Genomic DNA, 23,952 nt, shown 5'->3' on the forward strand with positions numbered 1-23,952 from the left:
GGAGCCAAGCTTTTAACCTCTGCATCTGACTACTGTAAAACCATGTTTAGAATTGTAAAATAGATTATAATCATGCTTACTGTTCATCTGGGATGTTGTGAGTTTCAGTTCTTTGTTACAGAGTACTTTAACCTCCTCAGATAAGTGTTGCTATAAATCTAAAAGATACGGATCATCAGAAGAGCTAGTGAAAGATATTTTATTTGAGATAGGTTGAATATACTTCTACATGTATTTTATAAAGATGTGCATTTGTTTAGCTCTGGATATCAGAATTATGTGAAACCAAATTCAGTTGATGTACTACTTATATAAACCTGGCTCAGTTTTTCAGAAAACAATTCATTGTCTGTATATTTTTCCCAGGCACATTCTGCATGTGTCTTCGGTCACTCTAAACAAGCAGCAGAATTTTATCCCAGCAGAAGTAAAAGCCATTAATGCTAGAAAGAATTAAGAATCAGTTGATATTTGAATAATAAGTCTTATTTCTCGGGGCTATATAAGTCAAACAGCTTAATTCCCTCAAGACTGAAAGACCCACATCAAGACATAAAAATGTAAAGTTTAAAAAAGTTAAATTTTATTTGGTTTTTCCTTCTTTCCTATTAGTTACACCAGAAGGTTACCCTGGACAGTGAGAGAGTGCTCACAGTTTACTTCTCCATCTGCAAGGAACTGTTTCTTGTGCTGTGCATATGTCTTGAATCCCTAATACACTTTAATACCTCTTAATACCCTAAATATAACAATTTGTGCTGCAGTTTTCTTCCTTTCTGTGGGTGCTATGCCCCAAATTCACCAGGGCTCCTGACCATCTGCAGTGCTGCAGCAGGGAAGACAGCAGTGCTGGAGGGATGAGCTCTCAGCACCCCCGTCTCGCACAAGGCTGCTGTTTGCAGCAGAGCAGCAGCAACATGGAAATAATTATCAGGCCTCTCCTCATTACCGGTCTGCAGCCATTCAGAAAGGAGATGTCTGAGTGGGAACAGAAAACTGTGCTGGATGTCAGCAGGTGTGAGGTAGGAAGTGGCAGAGTGCCCTTAGGAAACCCTGGCCACCCGTTCTCCTGGCTGGGGCATGAAAGCAAAACTCGTTCATGTGTGTAGGCACGGCAATGCTGCTGCAGGAACAAAACTGTTTCAAAACATTCGTTGCCTGAGTTGAACTGTTGTAAGCTCAGTGCCTCTTCCCTGCCATGCCTCCCCACGCTCACAGTGGGTAAACCCTTGCTGTGGTTCCCCAGTTTTAAATACTTCTTTATATTATTGTCAGAGGACAGTCCAGCCTGGGGTTTCTGGCTTGGAAAGGGTCTTCAAATTGGTGGCTGCCCTGGGGAGTGGAACAAACCCACCTTATGGTGGGTGTGGATTCCCACATGTTCCCCTGAAGCATCTGGAGCTGGTGCTGCTGGAGACAGACACCCTAGTACAGGAACTTCTGATCCAGTTGGCTGGGGGCTTTTCCCCTGGTATTAGACAGAATAGCTGTTTGTCTCGAATTTACAGCTCTCTGTAGCTGGACCTGGTTGCCACTTCTTCTGTGTATGTGTACCTAATAAATGGCAGCATGTTGTTTGTTCCACAAGTAAGCTTTTCACTTCAGTCAAATCTGTAGTTGGAAATATCAATCGAACAATTGTCATTTTCGTGTTAAGTGGCCTAAGATCTTACGGTATGCCTTACCTCAGCCACGTTGGCAATTAGGCCATCAATCCGCAGAATTAACTTCAGCGAGACATTAGTCATTCTTGGAAATTACAGTGCTCATTTCTCTCCCTTTTTTGTATTTAAATGGTTGGGTTTTCAAGCATATTTTTATGGACCTAATTAATGCATGTGACAGGCTTCTGATGTAAGGTGGAAGAAATGACAATTAGACATCTTGGAATAAGCACATTCCAGAGGGTGCACAAGCAAGTCTTTATGCAGGGTGCTGTGGGAGAAAGTGCTCAGCAACAAAGCAGCGATGTGTTTTCCTTTGAAACAACAGTATTGGGGCGAAAAAAAGAAAACGATTCATTAGCATTTGTGAGGGAAGTTTGCAATAACCCTGCGTGTTTTGTAATCCTGCGGTTTTGTAGTCTTCTACGTGGTAACTGTTGTGCTATTAAAAGCCTTAATTTAAGTTCCTACTTTGGACCCTGGAGATCAGGATGAGGTTAATCTCAGTGACACTGGTTAGCCACCAGCTTTGTTTTGTGTCTGAAGAGATGCTGCATTGCTGACACATCAAATTCAGGGTGGACTTGACTTTTTTTCACCATGTAAGATTAAGCTCATTTTCCATGTACTTCTGCTGTACCTTGTTATGTGGCTGGATTCTCTGTAGCTCTCATGGTGTTACCAGTTCATTATGTAACCAGTTCACCTTGCTGTGCAGGACTCTGTTAAGAAGGAAATGTAAATGAAACAAGAGCTAACATTAATGACAGTATTCCTATTTCCAGACATGTCATCTCTGCAGACTAACACTGAAGAAAAAATGATAACATGGTATATAACAGACTATGATAATTATACCCTCTCAGTCCCAGATTGCTCTCCAAACAGAAAGGAATAAATGGGAACAATATACGATGTTTTAATAAAGCAACCCCCTGATTTACAGAACTCTGGTATGGTATAGTGTAGCATAAAGAAATAGCCAGGTATTCTTTGTCTATAGCCAGATATGCTTTGACTAGTCAGATATCAGCTCAGGGCTTTTGCTTTTTGAAACACGAAGCAGAGGTTTGCCAGATGCCATGGGATTGCTAGGAAGAAGTAGCAGTTTTATTTTTGTGGTGTATGATAGAAAAGCAATTGCGAAGTTCAGGCTGTCTAGAGGTGATGTCCTTACTCCCTTGAAGGCAGAAGGAGCATCATCATTGGCAGCACAAGTGATGTTCATAGCTTAACTTTGCCCAGCCAAAGTGAAGTATAATCTCAAACTGCCATGGGCTGATAGGAGGCAAAGGCAGGAAATGTTTGCCATCTCCCCATCTTGCTCAGGTATTTCTGCAGCCCTGCCTGTATCTGCTCAGCGATGAAGTTAGAACAGACAGTGGCTAAACTGCATTATCTCCCCATGAGCAGGCAACCACAGTGCTCTACAACTGTTTACACTGTGAGATAATTAATGGATGTAAACGCAGGGAGCTCCGTGATACACGTGCTTTCTGGCTGAGGCCCAGCAGCAGGCTGGCTCTCTCCTGGGTTCAAAGTACCCACCCTGCCCAGGAGAGCAGGGCTTGGGTGTCTGGGGAAGTGGCCCTGGCTTCCCCCGGACACCGGGGGGGCAAGTGAGAGGATGGGGCCCTGCTTGTGCCCAACTTCTCCCCCTTGGGAGGTTGCACTGTAGGGATGGTAGGAGGAGCTGGTCTTCACACCAAGGGATTTACACGCTGCCAAGGTACATTTAATACCTGCAGATAATGAGCTCCACTTAGGATGAGGGCCCTAGAGCTTTGGGTAAGTGATTTTTTAGGTTATTGTGTTTGAAGGTTACATCAACAAGCAAAGTAAGTACACAGAAAATGAAAGTAGCTCTTCACGGAGTTATAAGATAAGTCTACATATCATTTAATGTCTGCATGGAGACACAAGTGACAGTATCTGTAACTTCTAGTACATGTACATATACACCAAGTTGTCACTTTCTTGGTATAAGATTGCGCCTATAAAATGATTAGTGTTCTTCTGATTGTTTTAAAATAACTCAAGCAGCATCTGAATTTATTTACATACATGATATTGCCTTTCATAAACACAGCTGTATGCAGAATGCCAATTCAAGGATATTTTTGGAAGTTCGTCCAACAGTTCAGCTGGGATAAAGGCAGCTCACTAACCCAATCTTTTTTACTCCCGAAGGCTATGGACCCTGTAGGTAGCTACCACCTCCTTTTTTGGTTCTGTGCCCTGAACTCCTAGAGATGTGCAGGGGCTTGGGATGATTAAATGGGCCCATAGGCTTATGCTGCAGCTGGTGGAGGAACTGATTGCTCCTGCTGGGAGAGGGTAGCCCATGCTGGGCAGTAGCCATTGTCCAGCACACCTTTGATTTTTTTTAAATGGCAGCCACAGGCAGTTTGGGTGTCTAGGTCTGGACGTAAAGGAATAAACAGTGGGGTCAAACCTCTGTTCCCTCCAGGAGTCCTCCTGCTTGAAGCATCTGCCTGTTTTGTTCATACCCTGCTCTTCTGCTGTCTTTGTGCTCTGAGAGCCTGTGCTGAGTGACAGCAGAATTATGGATATAGGTCATATTCCATTAAGACCACACCTTTAGCAGAGCGCATTCACCCTATGGAATTTAATATTGCTCTTCGTTTAGCGATTTCCTTCTCCCCAGTTGTTTGCTTTTGAATTTAGGATAATATAAGTCATTATTTGAAGTAGGCTATTTAGAAAGCCCTGCACTGTTATTATTTAGTAAGCCAGAGTTACATTATCACTGGCTTCAATCTATGTTTGATGAAAAGATTTTTCCTATTTAAGAGGCAGAAAAAAAAAAAAAAAAAGTAGAAGTCTTTAATGGTTTTTGTACCTATTCCAAGATCATCAACATGCAGTATAATTAGAAAGTTCTTGTCTCGTTTAAAATCTTTTTTCTGTCTCATGGGACTTCAGCATTAAAAATGCAAGATTTATGTATATCATATAATTATTTATTTGTGGTACAGCAGCACTTAGAGGTATCATTCAATCTTGGGGCCCCATTTATGTGAAAGTCTGTATTAGCAATAGCTCTACTGAGTCAGACTAAGAAATCCCAAGCTGAAATTGTGCTAAATATTGTACAAATATATTGCAGAGATCACTGGCTGGAAGAACGTATATTATAAATAGCTAAGATGAACAAAAAGTTAAGACAGGAGAAAGGAAGTATTACTCACCCAAATATGTCAGATGAAGAATTGAAGCATGCCACGATCCAAGACCAGATTTAGGTATTTAGAAAGTTAAGTTAGGAACCTGAAGATGCAATGAGATAAGTTGTGGGGTAGGAAGAGGAAGTCTGTGGCCTAACTCCTGCTGGAATGCAGTGGGAGTTCGGTACCAATTCAAACATTTTTAGTAATGTCAAAGAGTGAGGGTTTTAGACACCTAAAGGTCTTTGTTGCTGTGGTCCTTGTGGCAATTTATGTGCCTCACACATGTAGCACTGCTTGGCATCTTGGCAACTCAACCAAGGAGTCTTAGGGCCTTGTGCAGTGCTTCCAACCAGAAAGCCAGAGAGAAAATTTTGTTGCCTGCTTTTGTTTACTGTGAATTTCATAGGTCTGTGGTCTGGCTCACTGGAAAAAGACAATGATTTCCTGGCTAATCAAACCTGTATTAAACCTAGAAGGAATTCATGTCACCAGGCAGCCTTCCAGACCATTTTGAAAACTAAATACTAACAAGATTTATTATCCCCCTGTGCTTCATTCTCTTTCTTGGAGTACTGAATGTAGCATGTGACTTTCTTTGATTATTCGGGCTATTTGCTTTTCATATTTTACATTTCTGAGTTACAGTAATTCTTGGAAGACAAAAATAATAATAAAAACACCAAAACAAAACATTTTCATAAAGATTGGTACACAAAAGGCAGCTTGTTGAACCATTAAGAAGAATGCAAAGGCATTAGTAAGTAGGAGAGGTTAGTTTTTTTGGCTAGTTGACAAAACTAGAAGTAGACACTTAAGGACAAATAGTCCCAAGATTTATCTTTTTAAGATCTTCCCAAACAGCCAGAAACTGACCAAGAGTCAACAGACAGCTGCCTTCAGTTAAGTGCAGGATTTGGCCTAGTGGGTTCATAAGAGAGTGAGTTTAACTAGTCAGATGGGAAAGGGAAACGTTAACTGGTTTGGCTGAAAGTCTCTGGAGCTGTATAAAATCCATGTCCATATGAAAGTAAGTTGTTCCTCACGAAAAAGCAACTCTAAGAAGTTGGGGGGGGAGGGAAGGAATCTAACTAAATGTAGCTTACAAACCTTTTAAAGGTTTTGGACTGGGTTTGACACTTGAACGCTTTATTTTGCAAAGTTAAGGCCAAAAAGTCATAGGAGTGAATAACAAATTGGGTCACTTTTCTTTTGATTCACATAGGGCTGTTGGAATGTAGAAGGAGATGTCTAAATTAATATACATATGTGTTCTTTGTATTAACAATCCCATTAAACTCTGCTGCCCTTCCCACCCGCCCCCCGGTTCAGAAATATATCCTATCATTAGCTGCTATCTAGAATCGACAGTAGAGTAATTTGAACTCTGGCTCCCAAGGGCCTCCTCCTTTACTTCCTGCTCTAGGAATAAGGTGTGTATTGATTAGATATCAGGCTGTAATTGGGCTCCAATCTCTCTGCCTCAAGATATATGATGGAGATGACAGGAAACAGATACCCTGTTGCTACTTGTAAATAGTCTGGTTGAACAAAATGGTTTGTAACCACTTCAGTGCCATAGTCTTTTATTACCAGAATAGAGTTGCTTTATCACTTAGTTTGATGGCATTTCTAGGGGAAATAATGTCTTTCTCTCTGAAGAAGCTAAAATAATTTTTAACAAATTGAATTCCTCTTTTGAGGACCAAAAATAATTATCTAATGGTGCACAGCTTGGTGTAATTATATAGTGAGCATGTCACAGACATAAAATTAATTAAGTCCATAACCCCAATCTGGCATCCATTGACTAATTTTAAAAAAGATGGTGTTCAGAATGAGGATGTCGAAAGAAGGTGCTTGTGGTAGTCGAAGACCTGGAATTATTCATGGCTTAGCTGTTCCAAGATGTTCTCTCTCCTATACATCAACTGTCCCAGGCTAAATATGAGTCTGTTGTAAACAAAAGTGCAGAGTAGTGCAGCTATCTTGTCTTAGTAGGTCACAAAAGCAACTTAAGTCTTGGTTTGAGGACAGATGCACACTGTCTAAACTTCAAGCAAATCTCAAGCTTGTCATATTAAAAAGTGTGTCCTGTTTGTGGAATGATTTTCTCACAATTTGAAAAAAAAAAATGCATCTTCTACCATTCATATAGAAGCCTTGCAAAAATCTAAAAATCATAGACCAAGGATGAAAAACTGTAGACTTTTGAGAAGTAACAGACTTAGGTTTGTTTTCTGAACTTATCTTTTGGGCTTTTTATTATTTTGTTAAATCCTACTAAAGTGAATCCAGAACAGGCAATCCATTTATTCTGATCAGTGATTTATCTGTGAGATTTGTAGAGTCTAGTGTGAAGGTTTCAAAGCTGTGTACCGAAGTAACTAATGTGTTGCAATAACATATTTAGCACATGATAAGGCAAACCACAGAGAAAATAGAAGGGAAAAAGCACATTCCCTGGCTGAGAAGTTATTGAATGTTTAAAGCTTGGGAGCGGATAGTTTAGGGAGAAGTAGATTTCAATGACTTCCACTCTGTAAATAAATTGCAAAATCTAATGCTCTAGTACTTCATTTGTCTCTTTCAAGTGTATTTTGGATGGCATTTGTATCACATTTATACCCCCAAAGATAGTTTGATTTTGCATACAAGACATTTATATTCTGCTGCTCCTCAGAGTGACCTTAATGTGATTTATTGACAAAGGGAGCTAGAGCTATTCTATTTTTTGAGCAATAGCAGAAGGGAGAAGAAGAAAATATTAGTAGCTTTTAATAAGATCTACCGTGTATTCATATATTACCTATGCTGCATATTACATGCATTTCTGCTATTATTAGAGGCTGATTTTTTAATTTTGTTTTCTTTCCTCCTTTGCTCGTTCTTTCCTCCTTCCTGTTTCTTTCTTTTCCTTGTACTGACTGGTTTTCTTTGTGTTTGTCCCAGTATTGCACCAGTGAAACTCCACATGCTTCATCTGACTTTTTTTCTGACTTGACTTCAATAGTGATGTGATTGTATTGTCTCTTTCCTCTCTCCCATGTGCCATATCTTCACTATTGCAACATTACATTTAAATCACACAACATTCCTCCTAACCAGATCTCTGAAAGTCCAAATGCTTGGTTTTCAGTTAAAAAAGAAGCAAGGAATAATAACTTTCATGGTGATTGATCTGTAGTAGCGTTTATGAAAGAGTAAGAAAAGAGTCCTATGAGTTCAGTGCTCTGCTTTTAGACCTGAGGAGTTAGAATAAGAAAATCGATGAGAGTAACACTGAAGTAGGAAGTAATGAATGGAAGGAAAAGCTTTTAGCTATAGTCTGCCTGGATCTCAAAACAAGGTGTCTAACCACAGCAAGGGAACGAGGCTGCAGAACATGACATGTGGACCCACTGAGCAGGCACTGTCACAGTCCAACTTTTAATGTTCCCCATCCTGGTTGCAGATGGAGCCCTCTAAGTTGAAATACATTGAAGGTGTATTAAGCAGACTGCACTTTTAGGTGAATTTGAGGACTGACTCAAATTTGCAGGTGAGCTGGTAGAGATGCCTGAACTCATTCCTGCCCTCCATATCACTGTGCACACTGATGTTCTCCTGGAGGTTGCTCCATAAGTACCATGTGTAACTCCAAACTCTAGATCTAATCACTTAGTTTCAACCCTAAGGGTTTCACTTGTGCATTTCAGCCCTGCAGTCTGTGTCCCAGTCTCCTTCCCTGTGCTGCTCCCCTTAGAAATACCAACAGGCATCTGTCAGAGAAGGTTTGGCTGGGGCTCTACTTTAATTTCATATGTTTATAGCACTGTCAAACAAAAATGAAGCAAGACGAGATCCACCTCATCACATAGCTAACCATAAAAGGTTAATGCTTCATACACACTAATGCGGTCCTTGGGTTCCTGAAACAGGGACCAGGGCGTGAAACATTCTGTGGGCTCCTATGGGCTTGGTATCTTTCCATTTAGCTGCTTTTCAGGTTGTGGATTGCTTTGTGATAATCTCCTTTCTTCACAGGGACAAAGTGGAAGGGGGAATACAACAGTGCTAAACAGACTTATGCATGCAAACATACCCACACAAGCATACACCCATGTATTTCTCAGGGAAAGCAGAAAGAAGTGGCTGCTCTTTACCAAGCTGCTATCAGTGCGGTGTCTTCAGAAATCCTTCTTGGACCACAGAGAGGGTGGGGCAGAAGATCTGTGGAAAGGGTATATTAGGAAACTTGGAACATGGGAGTTTGTGGCTGTCAAGGTTAATTTTGAGGTTTATAAATTATGGAAATCATGGCAAATAGCAAGTTTGATTTTCAAAAAGAGCAAATCCTTAATTTCTGGTCTAAATTGTGGAATTTGAGATTCTCATTTGCTCTTCTGTCTGACGCTAACAGTATTTCTAGATGGCAGACAAAACTGCATTACGTTTTATTAATATAATTACTCTTAAAGTAATTTGTCCCATTTCATTTCTTTGTCTCCCGGCAATTTCAGACAGTCAGCAGGCCAGTCAATTAGAGACCAGTGGAACACACATTTTATTATGAAGGATCAACTAAATGCTGTCGATATAGGATGTACTTACCTTACAGAACATGTCTGCGCAGTCTGGTGCTGTCACCGGCTCGCTCCAAGCTACTGGGGCAGGAGCCAGCTTTGGTCAGGAAGTCATTTAGACACATTAGGGTGTGAATGTGGCTGCATTAAAAAGATCTGCCTCTCAGGTGGATTTATCAGCGTCTTTCACAGTTTTATGCTAACATGGCTATGAGCCTTGCAGGCCAGAGCTGGCTGTGATTGGGAATCTGGGCAATTGTCTAATAGGGTCCAAATGTAGGCACAGCTGTCGTTCTTCCCCTGCAAACTCTTCTCTGAGAGTAGCTCCCTTGGCTTTGTCTCCTCTTGTCATGCAAATCAGGCTGAAATCAGCAGAATTAGGTAAATGTAGATGAGATGAGTAAGCCAGCACTCTTCATCCATTAGGATGGCTCAGCTGAGTTAGGACGATAGATTTGAGCAAGGATTTGCAAGATAGGGCCTTTAATCAGAAGAAACCTACATGGAAAATCTGCTTAATCGGGAAGTCTCCCAGGGACCTGGCTGAAGAGCCAATGTTTCTAACTAGCTTTGTTTGATTCTTAATGGGGACAATAATTCTGTTTAATGCGAATATCTTCAGATGATTTAATGTTGCTTTGGGCATTTTATATATCTTGGTTTTATGTTGGTCTTGTTTGTTCACTTTTCTACCAGGGAGTTCGGTGCACAGCACTGCTGCAGCTGTTTGGCTGTAGGAACTATGTGCTGCTGCATTCAAGGCAAAAGTTGTGGATAAACCAATGAAAGGAATTAAAAAGGTGTTTTGATTAGTATTTGCTTGGTAGCCCTAGACTATGGAGACGAGACAGCAAATCACAGAACAAAATCCAACAGTTTGACCTTATTTTTCTTTTCCAACACATCACAAGTGTTCCTCATGTGATGAATGTTGTGTGCGTCTGCCAAAAGCCAGCTGTGTCAGAATAGATCAGAAGAAAACAAACTGTTGCAAAGAGGAGCAAGCAGTCCAGGTAGATATGAAACTGAGTAGACTTACTGCATGAGAACAAACTTACATTCTGTGCACATCCCCAGTACCCTGGAGATGTGTTTTCTGCGTTAGAAATTTGGCTGTGCATTTTGCAGCTGCCCCAGCCGTTCTTAAACACTGGCTAAACCAAAAATCCCAGAGAGACTTTGATTTTGCAAATGCTTGGATCTGATCTGAAGCACAAAGCTCAACTTCCCCCTTCGTCACCGAATTTCCTTAGTTTATCTTCTTCTAGTGCAAAAGCTACAAAGTTAGGTAATGAAAGCACACCACCATTAAAGGAAAAGAGGTCCTCACCATTCATCATTCCCCCACTGTCATTTTCTTAATTTAAGAACTAGTCTTTGTGTCCATTATTGCACTGTATTTCTTCAGGACGTAATGGTGGGAGGGAGGAGCCCAAAGGATAGGACACATTGATGAAGTTCCCCTGTCAGATGCCAGGTTTTGGCTGTATTCTTGGAAAATTTTGCTCTTTCTATTAACTGATGTGTAATTCAGAGTAGGGAGATATTGTGTGCTGGTTTCTGACCTTTGAAAACACTAAATCATGAAAATATCTGATTTATTGGATTTCTCCTCCCTCCCCATAATCTTGCCAAAGTGGTCATGACCACAATAAGTGAACTGAAGTGACTTTGGTATTTGTATCATATATAAAATGTTTATTTTGGGATGTAGTTTGTGAAAATATTAATGTAAGACAGTTTTGGCCAGAATGAAGCTTATAAAGAAGTAACATTTAATCATTAGAGACTGAACTGCACTCAGGCTGAACAGCGGTGTTCAAGATGCCTTCTTGAATCAATTTATTCTATTTCTGGTATTAAGCTTCAACCTGGCAGGGTCCTAGGGTTGTCCATAATTCTGTAGATAATACTATGTCAGTGTGTTCTTAAGTGCTGTCTGTAGCATTCTGCTTTGGATTTATTAGAAAATCACCGTCTTTAAGAAAGGAGGTTTGTTTGTTAGGCAATAAGATATCTTGGAACAGAGATACAGGTCTTTCTGCACTGCACCAGACAAATGACATGTTTCTTCAATATCAAATACCTTGAAGAAGGTAGAAACTTGAATTAAAATAATATGAAGTAGCATCTCCATCAGATGAAGTCCCATAAAGATATTCTTTGGTCTTGCAATATGTTAACTGTTCTGGTCACAAATGAGTCATTGTATAAAATATGTTTGGTTTTAAACACATACGATTCCTCTGACTTCTGCTTGCAGGCCTGTTGTGCCAGGGACTGGCATATAGCCTTAAGAAAGGAATTTGATATTCCTCTTCAGAAGAAAATATATACCGAGGTTATCATCTGATTTCTTTTTAAAACCCCTTAGGCACATGCATACATGTATATGTAAAACATATAGAGTGTACAGAGCTCAGAACCCTATTAAATGGGGTGTGAACACGCACATTATTTTATTCTCTTTTGATACCCCATGAATTCCAAAGGTAAATTTGGGTAAATTTGTTTGCTGATTAAAGTTTAAAAGATTTGCTTCTAAAGTTGCTGCCTTTTTGCAGTCCCTCGTAACGCATGCAGCTTCATCATGGTGGACCTGCATGTCTGCTCTGTCCTTCAGCAAGAACGGTGCTTTCTCCAATGCCTGCCAAAGCATCAGTGCGTGGCATCCCTAATGAGAAGCTTGACATCTTCTTGGGGGTACCAAGGTATAGGAATGGTTTTCTTATGTGTTTTGGGGCAATTTTGGATTTGGTAAATTGAACTTACGTGTGGAGGTAGTATCTATTCCCAGGTCAGGTCAGGTTATGTGTTGCCTGGAGTGACTTTCTTTTGCACAAACATTGGAACATCCACATTTTGAGGCTTAGCTCTTCTTTTTTACCCTAAAAAACCTCTCTCCGTTAGCCTTTTGGAAAATGATAACGTCAGTGAGGTCACTGTGGAATTAGATGTTAGGCAAACCACTGGATATTTTGTTAAATAAAATGGTCCTTGCCAATATTTTGCAATCAGTTCTTTAAGTTTTAACCACATCTTAAAGTTAAAATGTGGCTGTGTCTATGGATGGATAGATAAACTTGTGTGTGTATATACAGTAAGGCCTAAACCCCTCATTAATTACAGTTCTTTTTTCATCTCAGAGATCTTTTAAATAGATAAACAGTGGTTCTAAAATCTGAACTCGAGGATGAAAAACTTAATGTGTTTTTAAGATACTAAGGAGACATACACAAGGAGCTGACTATTTGCAAGTAAGAAAAATGCCTTTGAAAACCTTTCTATAGTCCAGGTATCTTCAAAACCACATTTGATAGGGATCTAATCTCTGCGTTCAATAACAACATCATTAAACATTAACACATCACAAACAACATGTTTATCATTTTAACATTACTTTTCAGGATCAGGTTTAGGACAGTGTAGGTCCTATTCCTTTATTCTCCTTTTTTTTTTTTTTTTTTTTTTTTTTTTTTCCTATTTTGTTAAGAAAGATGTATTTACTTTCTATAAAATGAGTATTTAATACCGAGTGAAAAGATGAATTGCAAATGTTCTCTGTTGACTTAAAGACTTTGTTGTCATTGCTCTGCACTCTGCTAGGAGAAAAAAGCTTCATCATTAAGAGATGAACACTAGAGATGCACACAGTTGGCCACAATCTGAAATAAATAAGCAGTTCAGATAAGCTGTTACTTTTTGTGGGAGAAGAAAGGGCTTTGGTTCACATATGCTCTGCACGCGACAGCGAGACACTGCACACATCGTCACACAACTTCTTACTGCAAGTTTCCTATGAAAACATTTTTCTCCTTTTCTGATCACAGTAGACCAAGTTAAATCTTGCACTGCAGCAGACCTGTACATGTTGGTATGTAAGTTCTGAGACTTTCTTAACTACCAGACTTAGCACTGAGAAGCTTTACATCACCTGGTGTATTTTTTAAACTACAGCTGTAGTTTTTAAAACACTTTTTAAAAAGCCCTCAAATGTTACTTTTTAGCTTGCTGATCTTTTTTTTTTTTTTTTGTATTACAAGCTTTCAGGTAATTTTTCATTCTCTGAGTTCAGCCACTCCCTGTAATGCAACTGTTTTCTCTACTTCCCCCAAACACAGATTTACAAAGCCTTGGGTGCTCTTGCCTCCTCCTCCTCCTCAGTCTGTATTTTGGTTATGTAATGCAAAGGCAAACATGCAACACAAAGCTTTGCAGCCCTTCTAGGAATGAAACACTGAACTAATCTGTAGAAGTTGATATAAACAAATACACAACTGTGCAGGGTGCTACTTAGGTAGGTGGGTTTGCAACCATTGCACATAGCTTGCCCACGCACATTCTCAGGCAGATCTCTGATTTGAGATGGTTTCAGGGCTCTTGATTCCTTCAGAAGACCTAAATATCTTTCTGTGAGCATCAGGCCTTACAACATTTCTCAAGTCATTTCTCAAGGTTTCAAAAATAATGATTAATTTCTGGCAATTCTGGTTACATGTTTCTTCATTCTTCAGGAAACCTTTCTGAAGAAGGTCTGAGGATCATCAAGGTCTGGGCAAATGAGGTCTTGTCAAACATTTACAAACAAATGTTCTTAAAATTGAATAGCTTGTTTAGTGGCAAGAATCATTATTTCCTTATCTCTGGATGTTCCTTTCTTTCTTTACTAAGATATTGCTTTCCTGTGTACTATTAAATTCCTCATCCTGTTAGAAGAGAAAAAAAAAAGAGAAATATTGTACTTAACTGCACGGACATATTGTCATTGTGGTTTCCTATTAACTTTTTGCTGATTCCTGCTTACTTATCATGTGCCTTAATGTTCTGTTACACTTTCCAGCAGCAGTGTGTCTCTAGTGCTTTGTCTCTGAAGCACTAAAACTTACTGTTTGCTACTTTGCTGTTGTTGTCTTCATCATGTAAAATAGCCTCCTTAGGATCACAAGAACAACGGGGCCAGTTATTTTAATCAAATGATATTTTTCAGGATCTGGAAAGGTTGCAATATCTGCCTCTGCTATGACCCCTAAAACAAAATCACTTCCATTCACATTATTATCTTCTGTGTGTGGGAAACAGCCAGAGTCTGAATATTCTTTTTATCCTTCCCCCATCTTTTTTTCTTTTTTTTTTTTTTTTTTTTTTTTTTTGTGTACTTGCTTGGTTCCTGTTGAAAATGCATCTAACCTATAAACGAACAGCCTCCTCAGTGTTCATTCCCCAGCATTCTCCAAATATTCACATTCTTAAAATACCATCTTCTTCCTTATTTTCTCAATTCTTTTCTTGTTTATACTCAAAAGCTTCTTTGTAGCTGCCTACACGGAGCTGGGAAAACATATAGTCTAGTCCTCCTTTATTTAAATGTACAGTAGATTCTGAATGTCTTTGTTACCAGATACTAGCAAGCTTTATTGAGGACAAATCCATATGCCAGTGAAATTGTACAACATGAGCGTTCCCAAATGTATGCAATGTTCTTCAGATTAATTGGATTCCGTGGGGCATATTCTCATCACAATGTGCAAAGATTTTAAAAATATAACTCCCATTAATGTTAATGGGAGTCACATGCTCAAATTCCAGCAATTCTAGATAGGAATATGCATAAATGGCATCGCTTTAAATGAAACCAGTGTCCACCTTACTGTGAAGTATTGCAAATAATGATTAGAGTTTCCTTCCATGGATTGGAAGGGAACAAATGCTACCAAATCACCTCTTTAAAACACTGTATTGCTAACATTGCTGGTCAAAAGTCTCACATTGAACTACATAAATAATTTGTCACTGGAAATTTTGCTGTGTTCTGTTATAGAGTAAAATATACCTGTTCAGCAATCACACTTAAAAAATAATAGAAATGAGCATGAAAGAACATTCTCTTTAGCAGAAGGGAAGACTCATCATTTTTCTTGTTAATGCATCCAGTTTTCATGGAACTTGAGTTCATATGTACACAATCAGGAGATTTTTGAGAATACTACTAACTTCTCAATGTTGGCTGTTTAATAATGATTTTCTTAAACTGGAACAATAGCCTTGGTTGCAAGTATGTTTCCAGGTATTACTGACAATAGTTAACAGTACCATTCTTTTACAATATTGAATGTTTTTAAAGCAGGTATTACATGATGGAACATAAACAGAACAAAACAAACTTCTCATGAAACAGACAAAATAATTTACAATGCATCATAAACAAATAACCATGGAAATTGCACTCTGACATCATTAAGGAAGTTTTGGATTATTTTACACCAGTCTTTTCAAATTTGTTAATTATCGTCTGTATGTTCATCAGTTAACTAGTCATTCGTAGACTAGTCATTAAAGGAATGAGTAACAATTGCACATTTGTTGTTTGATCATAGCAAACATAATTATAGCACTATTATGTGTCTGAACTTGAACCACCAAGAATTTAAGGTAGTTTGAGGGTCTCTGTCTTACAAGACATAGCTCAAGTGTTACATAAGCACAGATTTATATTTTCAGTATGTTTTTTTTTTTTTATTTATTATTACATTGTCCACCATAGTAGGACATAGGCTCTCAATAGTAACTTGTTCTTGAGTTAAAATTAATGGATTTAGGGGAATCTGGATTAAAAACAAACAAACAAACACACCTTCACTTTAAAGTCATTGGCTACTTAGTTCATGAGGAAAAAATTAATAAAAAAAATCTACAAATACTATGGATGGGAAAAAAAAAACCTGTTGTGGATGTCTTAGATCTACCAACGGCATATGAAGTTGAATATTTAAATGACTTTCAACACTGGCCAGTACTGGGAGCGTCAGAGTAACTTCTTGAGGGCCAGCTGTGAACTTATTTGGTTTTGTGGAAGTTTCATCCCATTTTCTATCAAGCAGTAATGAGTTTATATTCTGAAGCTTGCAAGATTTATACCCTTTTATGAGTCTTCTGGCATAAATGGAGATGTTTGCATATTCTGTTTAAAAGGATTATTTTTATGTGAGTCTTGCCAAATTCTGAGTTTATAATTGGGTTGGTTGTTTTTACTGAGTAGATTAAATATTGTAATGAATTGACTAAGTAGGATGGCTTTGTGGCCTAGGACAGATGCTGATAACATTGGACATGGATTCTTGCAGGTGAGGTGATAAAAAGCATATGGCTAAAGAAGGCAATATGATACTGAATATGATACTGCTGTCATAATGCTCTGTGTGCATAGCTTGTCCATCTTGAAGCCCTACAGAGCTTGACTCAGGTTACTCCTGAAATATTTGACACCATAACTTATGTGTTTGATATCACACACTGGTATGAATATGCAAAGAAAGAACAGTAACAGTAAAATGATGGAAATAAATGAGTCTGAGAGCATTGTAGAAGAATGTGATTAAATCAATGTTGAGTGGAAAGGTGACAGTGGATGTAGGGAGGACTGAAGTCAAACACAAACTCCTCAGAGTTACAGTGAGAGTAGGTGGACAACTTTTTTAGAGGAACACCGTTGTGTCTTCCTGAAGGCTGCATGAGTGAAGCATTCAATCCAGAATTTGTTCTTAGGTGGCTTGTCCCCATGAGTTTGGTTTAGAGAAGGGGTTGCTCAGTCTCAAGAAGAGAAGGCCTTAATTGGCCTACATGTACCTAAAGGAGGCCTACAAGAAAGTTGGAGAGGGAGTCTTTATCAGGGTGATAGGACAAGGGGTTATGGCTTTAAACTAGAAGTGAGTGGATTTAGATTAGATGTTAGGAAGAAATTCTTTACTTTGAGGGTGGTGAGGGACTGAGACAAGATTCCCAGAGAAGCTGTGGATGCCCCATCCCTGGAGGTATTCAGGGCCAGGCTGGATGGGGGGCTGGATGGGGCTTTGAGCAACCTGGGCAGGTGGGAAGTGTCCCTGACCATGGCAGGGGGTTGGAATTGGATGTTCTTTAAGGTCCGTTTCAACCTAAGCCATTCTGCTTGAAATCCTGCAATTGAGCAGTCAGAGCAGATTTCTGATAGCACATTGATTCCCATGTAAAGTAATTCTGTAGTCTCCAGGGTAGGATTATGTTTTGTTTGTAACAGGATGCAATGGCCTGGGAAAAAGAAATCATTCATATAGCAAGAGCAGACATAACTGCTAATGAAAATTACAGCCTGTTTCTATATTCCTCACTTGCTCCTGTAGGAAAATACTACTGTAATGTTATGTAATCATGGGATAGGTTTTCTATTCCTTAAACAACCAGGCCACAAACAGAAGGGACAGAAAGAGGATAATTCTGTATGACATAATTGGATATGGAAGTAGGCCAAACTGCTTGATTCTACTGGAAAGATCCCAAATACCGTGTATGGAAGATTATTGTGGGAGGGAGAAGCAACACCTTTGCTCGGTTTATATGACATACATGTGGAAGAGGCTGAGGAAAGGAGCACAAAATGCCTCTGGTCTTCAAGGAAAGGTCCTCTGATGCCTGTCTCAGAAAAAAAACACTCAACCTCCTAACTTTTCATCTTCGCTCAAAGTTATATGGAAAATGGTTTGTACAATTCAGCCAGGAGTTGTGGTTGTTGTGTGGTCAGTTCTAAGGGAGGAGTCCTATAATCCATAAAAATATTTCAGTGGACTGTCCAAATTTGAGTCTCTTTTGGTCAGTATTGGACTTCTATCAGGTATTGCATTCCATCCTCAAACATCACATTTTTTGGCTAGTTCCTCTGATGCTGGCAGTCCCCTGTTCCTCAGAATGATGCCATGCAGACAAGCATTAGATCAGCTGGTTTGTACAATCCTACTTATAGAGAAGCATTCAGAGGTTGGGAGATGGCTATCTCTGATCACATGTCAACATCTTCAAAACTCATCTAGGTATGAGCAAACTGTTGCTCAAATAAAGCTCAATTCCTTCCTGCTTATTCAGTGCTTTGCTTATTATACCAATTTGCAAGCTTTCCGTCTGTACCATCATGTTTCTTATGCTGGCTTCCCTACAGTCTAGTGATTCATTTATGTCTCAAAACAGAAATCTTTGTCATAAGAGTTACCTGAGTATCTGAGAAACTAATTTAATTTAACCCCAAGCTCAACAATTGTAGGAATTGTATATTTTATGTAGTCTTTGCCTTTCCTCTCCTATTTCCTCAGGCTTTTTACTCACTTCTGCTTCTACCACTTCCATGCTTGGAAAGGGTAGAAACCTTTTCATCTTTTTCTCCCACATTTTTCCTCCCTGATTTCCCTGCATCTTATCACCAATTGATTTGTATGTTTGAGTCATGACAAAAACTGAATGTTTCATCTTCTTAACTAACCACCTCCGCTCTGTCCTGTCTCCCAGTCTTGCCATGTGAGCATCATACGTGACTCATCTCTTGTCTTCATGTTGCATCATCACACGAGTGGCCAGGAGTTCTGTTAAAACACTTGCGTTGATTTAGGATTAAGTTGGCAGATAAAGGGTTTGCTGGTAATTTCCAGTAGGCTAGGCTGTTCCAAGAACTAGAACAATCCTTCTTCAGCATCTTTGTCTATCAGATAGTGTATCTAGCTGGTGTTAAACTGGGAAGAGATTAATTGAGGTGGTTTGAATGATTCACCCTCAGGCCAGAAAGGGCACTGCACAGGGCCAGATTGTGCCAGAGTGTTGTTTAAGTGGAAGGAAAGGCACCAAGTGATTTTTCTTCCCTTCACTGGTTTGGTACACAGTGACCCAGAATGAGTGTGTCCTTTTAGTCCAGCCAGATACAGAAATTGTTCCCTCTGAGCATCCTTGTGCAGACTGCAAGCAAAGACCTCAGGAAGAGCAGGGGTGGGTTCACAAAACAGTTGCCAAGAATCAGTGGTGGTTCCATAGGTACAGTTCTCAGCAGTGGAGTTGGTACTTTGGGTTGTTTTAAGGGTATTAGCCTAATTTATCAGCTGCACTAAAAAGCTGGAGTCTGAATTAAAAAGAGAAATAAGCACTAAGCAGCCTTCAGTGAGCAAAACCTGAACAAAAAGGCTGTATTCTAGGTCAAAGCTTAGTTTAAAAAACTATCCTAATTAAAAAAAAAAAAAAAAATCCACATCCAATTTAGTGGAAATAAGATGACCGATCAGAATTGTCGCTGGAGTGTGAAAGGAGACTGGTCTGCAGGTGACACAAAGGATTTGTTGTGACAGGGAGCAGGGTAAGTATCATGGTGCTATATTTGAGGACCAGAGATACACAGAGAGGAGAGAGCAGCTGTAGATCTTTCTCCTGGCCTACTGCTCACATTGTTCTCCATATTAGGCTTGTCCTTGCTTGGTTCTGATATAAACATTTTACATGGAAAATGCAATACGTAAAATGGTATGGAAGGGCCATGAAACACCTACCTAACATGTTCATCTCTAAGTGGCCCAAGGCTGAGGGTCGATGCTCTCTGTTTATTTGGAATGCCTCTTTAACACTGTCTTCAGACTTTCACAGTCCCTCAGCTAATCATGCTGGAAAACTCACTTTTGAAGAAGCGTTGACCATCACAGTAAAGGATACCTCATCTTTATTCCTTCTAATCTGCCTTTGTCTGGGTTCCTTCCACTGTGTTTTGGCTCCCATTGCTAAGCATTATACTTGTGAAAACTGCTTGCTTATTAAAAAAAACTGGGGAAGAAAGAGAGGGAAAAAAAAGACTTGTGAGCCTACGGTGAGCTTAATTAACATCACTGGAGGGACAGCAGTAAAGTACTTACCAGGGCTATAGTGAACCTTGCAAGACATGAACGAGTCAAAATATTATTGACGTATTCAATTATTTGTAGTTGTGGGGGTTTTGCCTTCTCAGACGACTCATGAAAATAATAAAGCTCTTAAAAGTTCCACTCTCGCTTGGCTGCCCCAGTGTGCTTGCAGCAGCACAGCGTGCTGCCCAGGGAGGGAGCTGCGCTGGAGCCAGCGTGGGGCCGGGAGCGCTGAGAAAGCAATGCATGCGGTCCCCGAGGAGGGGAGCAGCTCACGTTCACCTCCAGGGGCTCTTCCTGCCTGGCCTGTATTATTTATTTTACTATTATTAGCATTTCTAAGACACCAATCGCTATGGTAACTGGGAGCCCATAATAACTGCATTTATGGGATTCTTTTTGCCAACAGTTTCTCCGTACCTCACCATGGCTAATTGCTTTCACCTCTCGCACGTGGCATGTTGCTCTCTGGGTTATCAGACCCGAGGTCTTTTCACAGATGGGAAGGTTGAGGTGCAGGGGGTGTGAGGGCCAAGTCTTCACAGGTCTCCTCTCTCCTAGACCTGACTCTCCACAATAAACCAACGTTCCTGAGGCTTAGTAGAGGTGCATTGCAATAGAGACTTGAACCAAGAATGCCCTGTAGGCTTCGTCTGCTCTTTAAATTGCACTCATTGCTTTCCTTCCGCTTGCTGAGTCTTTGAGAACCAGTGCTGGGAGCCAGGGAGGACAGCAGCTGAATGATCGTGGTGCAAACATTTCTCACAGCTCTTCAGCAGTGCTTTCTGCAAACAGGCATGGGGAGTATGGTGGCCCCATGGCAAGGTGTATAGAAGGACCACAGGAGGTCTCAGCACCGGAGGGATGGTTACACAGCCCAGTTGTGCCAACATCAGCTTCAGAGGCACAGCCAGTCCTGGCCACGTGGCACTGGCACCACAGATATTCGCTGAGGGACTGCGGTAACACACGTTTCAAACACCTAGGGGAAATCCTAGGCACGCAGTGGGACCGCAGGGCAGCAGTCTCCTTCCTTCATTCCCCCTTGGTTTTCAGCAGCAGTCAGCACTCAGTGGTTGCAATCACCCACTGGCTCAATAGTGTCATTTTTAATCCCGTTAATACTTCTCTTTTTAAGATCATCTCAGCTCAGAGGCCCCGTGGAGGCCGAATGGCAGGAAGCCTGTAAGCTCTGGGGTCGTGCAGGGGAAAGGCACGGTTTGCAGCAGTGCCCCTATGCACATCATGGGAAGAATTATGGTTGATTTTCACATATATCCATAACATCTGTGTGGCTAATAAAATTGACGGAGTTTGTCATAATCAGCCTGTACTCTCCAGTGGGAGAATTATGTCTGAGCATTTGGAAATCTCATGCACAGGCAGTTACAGAGGGAATATGCTGTGAAGACTGAGCTGCTTCTGCTCAGCAATGGGTACCCGTGTCAAAATGCAACGCGTGCTTCTGTGCTGCAGCAGAGCTCTTGGAACGAGTGTGCTGGTAAATGGGACACAGGTATTACCTAAAAACCCACTTTTGTGTGGCCACTCACTGTCACAAGCTTTACAAAGGTAATATATGTTCAAGTTTCAAAAAGGTAAAAGGGCTGGAGGCAGGGGGGTAGGAGAGAGGGGTGCTCCTGCAGCTGCCTGGGTGCTTCCTGGAGGTCCAGCACCCAAGAGCTGCAGGGGGCATCACTAACTGAGCAGGGTGAAGCAGCAGCAGATCTTAGTCCTTGAATGGCAGGAAAGCGAGAAATTGGCACATTTGGTCAAGTTGCTGCTTTGTAGAAAATCATAGAGCATCACTTTGTAAAAATATTATTTAATGTGGTACTTGGTGATTTTTATTTATTTATTTTTTGCTGTTGTGTTGAGTTGTTAAAATCGATGATGGTTAGCTAGGTCACATATAATCAGCTGATAGCTCTCAGGGTCCCCAGGAAAAAAAGCAGACAATGCTGCAAAGACAAATTCCAATCACATGCATTTTATAAGCAGAAGTAGTTGAAGTTTCACATGTGATAGATTGAAAAACAGTACTTGAGAGATTCATACATTCTGTATTTGCTTACTGCATTTTGTTGGGCACGGGTTTAAACAAAATGGGTCTTGCATCCAAAATGTAATCTGGATGTCTGTGAACAGAAGCAGGCAGAGGAACACAAACCATTTGGGCATCCTGTTCCTTTGCAGGGGCATGTAAACACTTCTTTCTGAAATAGCAAGGTGGGCAACATTTAGCAGTCTGTTAAATATACAGACTGATTTTTTAGGGTAATGATTTACTGAAAGTCTGGAAAATGTGTATTTCTGATCGAGCCAGTTCTGTACATCCCTCCTGTTCAGAGTCCTGTCAGCGCTGAGACTTAAAAACCCCTCACATTAGCATCTGATGTTTCTCATTAGGCTCATAAAGAATACAAATGAAATGCATCTCCTCTACAACTCCCCTGTCTTTTTGGGATGACTGTAGCCTGCTTCACTTTTAAAGACACTTTCTATTTACATTTGGCACCTGACCCAAAACACCTCTGTTTCAGAGCATTTCAGTTCAAACCCGTGCTGCCCAAAGAAGCAAGCACTGAGCTGCCATTTAAAAGTGAGTTCAAGTCTTTTATTGTTTTAGATCCAATGATAATAAAGACAAATGCATTGGATTAATAATGCTCCTACCTTGAAATTTAATTTAAAATCCCTTGTAATGTAATCACATTTGGGTGTGCCATTACCCAGATGGAGAGAAATTTGTTTTGTTGAGAAATTACTTTAGCATAAGAATGACTTGAGTTTATTAACAGGGAAAAACATGACTCCCCTCCCCAGCCACTCCCCATGCATTCCAAAAATAAGAAACTCATTTCAACATGGACATTACTGGTTAAAAAATAATTACACATAATGAAATGTCATATTTCACACATACTCCCTGCAAACCACGCTTCTTAGTCTTCCCCAAAACACTGCAGGGTGTAACCAGCTCTTTCTTCCTCCTTCATGAAAAGAATATTTCACAATGGAATTGTGTGATGACAAAAAAAAATGATGCTGGAAAAGCATCACTACCCAGAGAGACATAAGGAATTGCCACAGGCCACTGCATATAATCCCACACAATATTAAGTAGTCATTGTATCTCTTTCCAAGGCTTCATTCTTCTTTTGTGACCTACAGCCTCAATGAGAGTTTTTACAGAAATAGAGAGCCATGGAACAACAAATTTGGGAACCGTGTCATTTGACAAAAAATGTTTGGCTTAGAATGTTATTCTTTTTTAATGTATCTTTCAGCCGCTGTCATTAAAATTGTTAAATAACATTAGAAACGTGTTTTGTCAATTACCTTGGGGACAAGTATAAAATATTGGGCTGTTAAATGCATGCCACAAAAAAAAACACACAACAAAACTGCACAGAGCAAATGCTGCATGAAGAACTTCCTTAGGTCGGTGTTTGCAGCGCTGAGCATATCAGCACACCTCAGCCTCTTTTCGGAGCCCTTCCACTGCGGGGCCAGCTCTAATTAGTTGTGATTAGATATTCACAAATCAGGGAGATGCTTTCCGTAAATGTTTGCTTGCATTTGAAAGCAGATTTCTGGTGCTGACAGTTTCACTGCAGGACCTCTTGCAAAATGCAGATGCTATAGCCACATATGCACTGTGTGTGCAGTCCATGGCGTGCAGTGAGGCCCCTTTGCCAGTCAAGCTCTGTGCTATTTCTTCAAGCAAGGCTTTGGTGGGACTTACTGATACTTATTTTGTTAAATTTATTCAGTATGTGAAGAAACGTGCACATCACTCCATGTTAAGCTGAATCTCACATTAATTTTGTGCCTAAGAACAAGAATATGCAACATACAC

General features: G+C 40.1%; 1 protein-coding gene across 3 annotated transcripts in view; it reads left to right on the forward strand.

The window, feature by feature from the left end:
- The window catches only part of LOC311443242 (uncharacterized protein), a 409,687-nt gene that overhangs the window by 347,986 nt on the left and 37,749 nt on the right, over positions 1 to 23,952 (forward strand). The window lies entirely within an intron of this gene.

The sequence above is a fragment of the Aythya ferina genome (assembly GCF_964211825.1).
Source record: "Aythya ferina genome assembly, chromosome: 12".
NCBI lineage: Eukaryota > Metazoa > Chordata > Aves > Anseriformes > Anatidae > Aythya > Aythya ferina.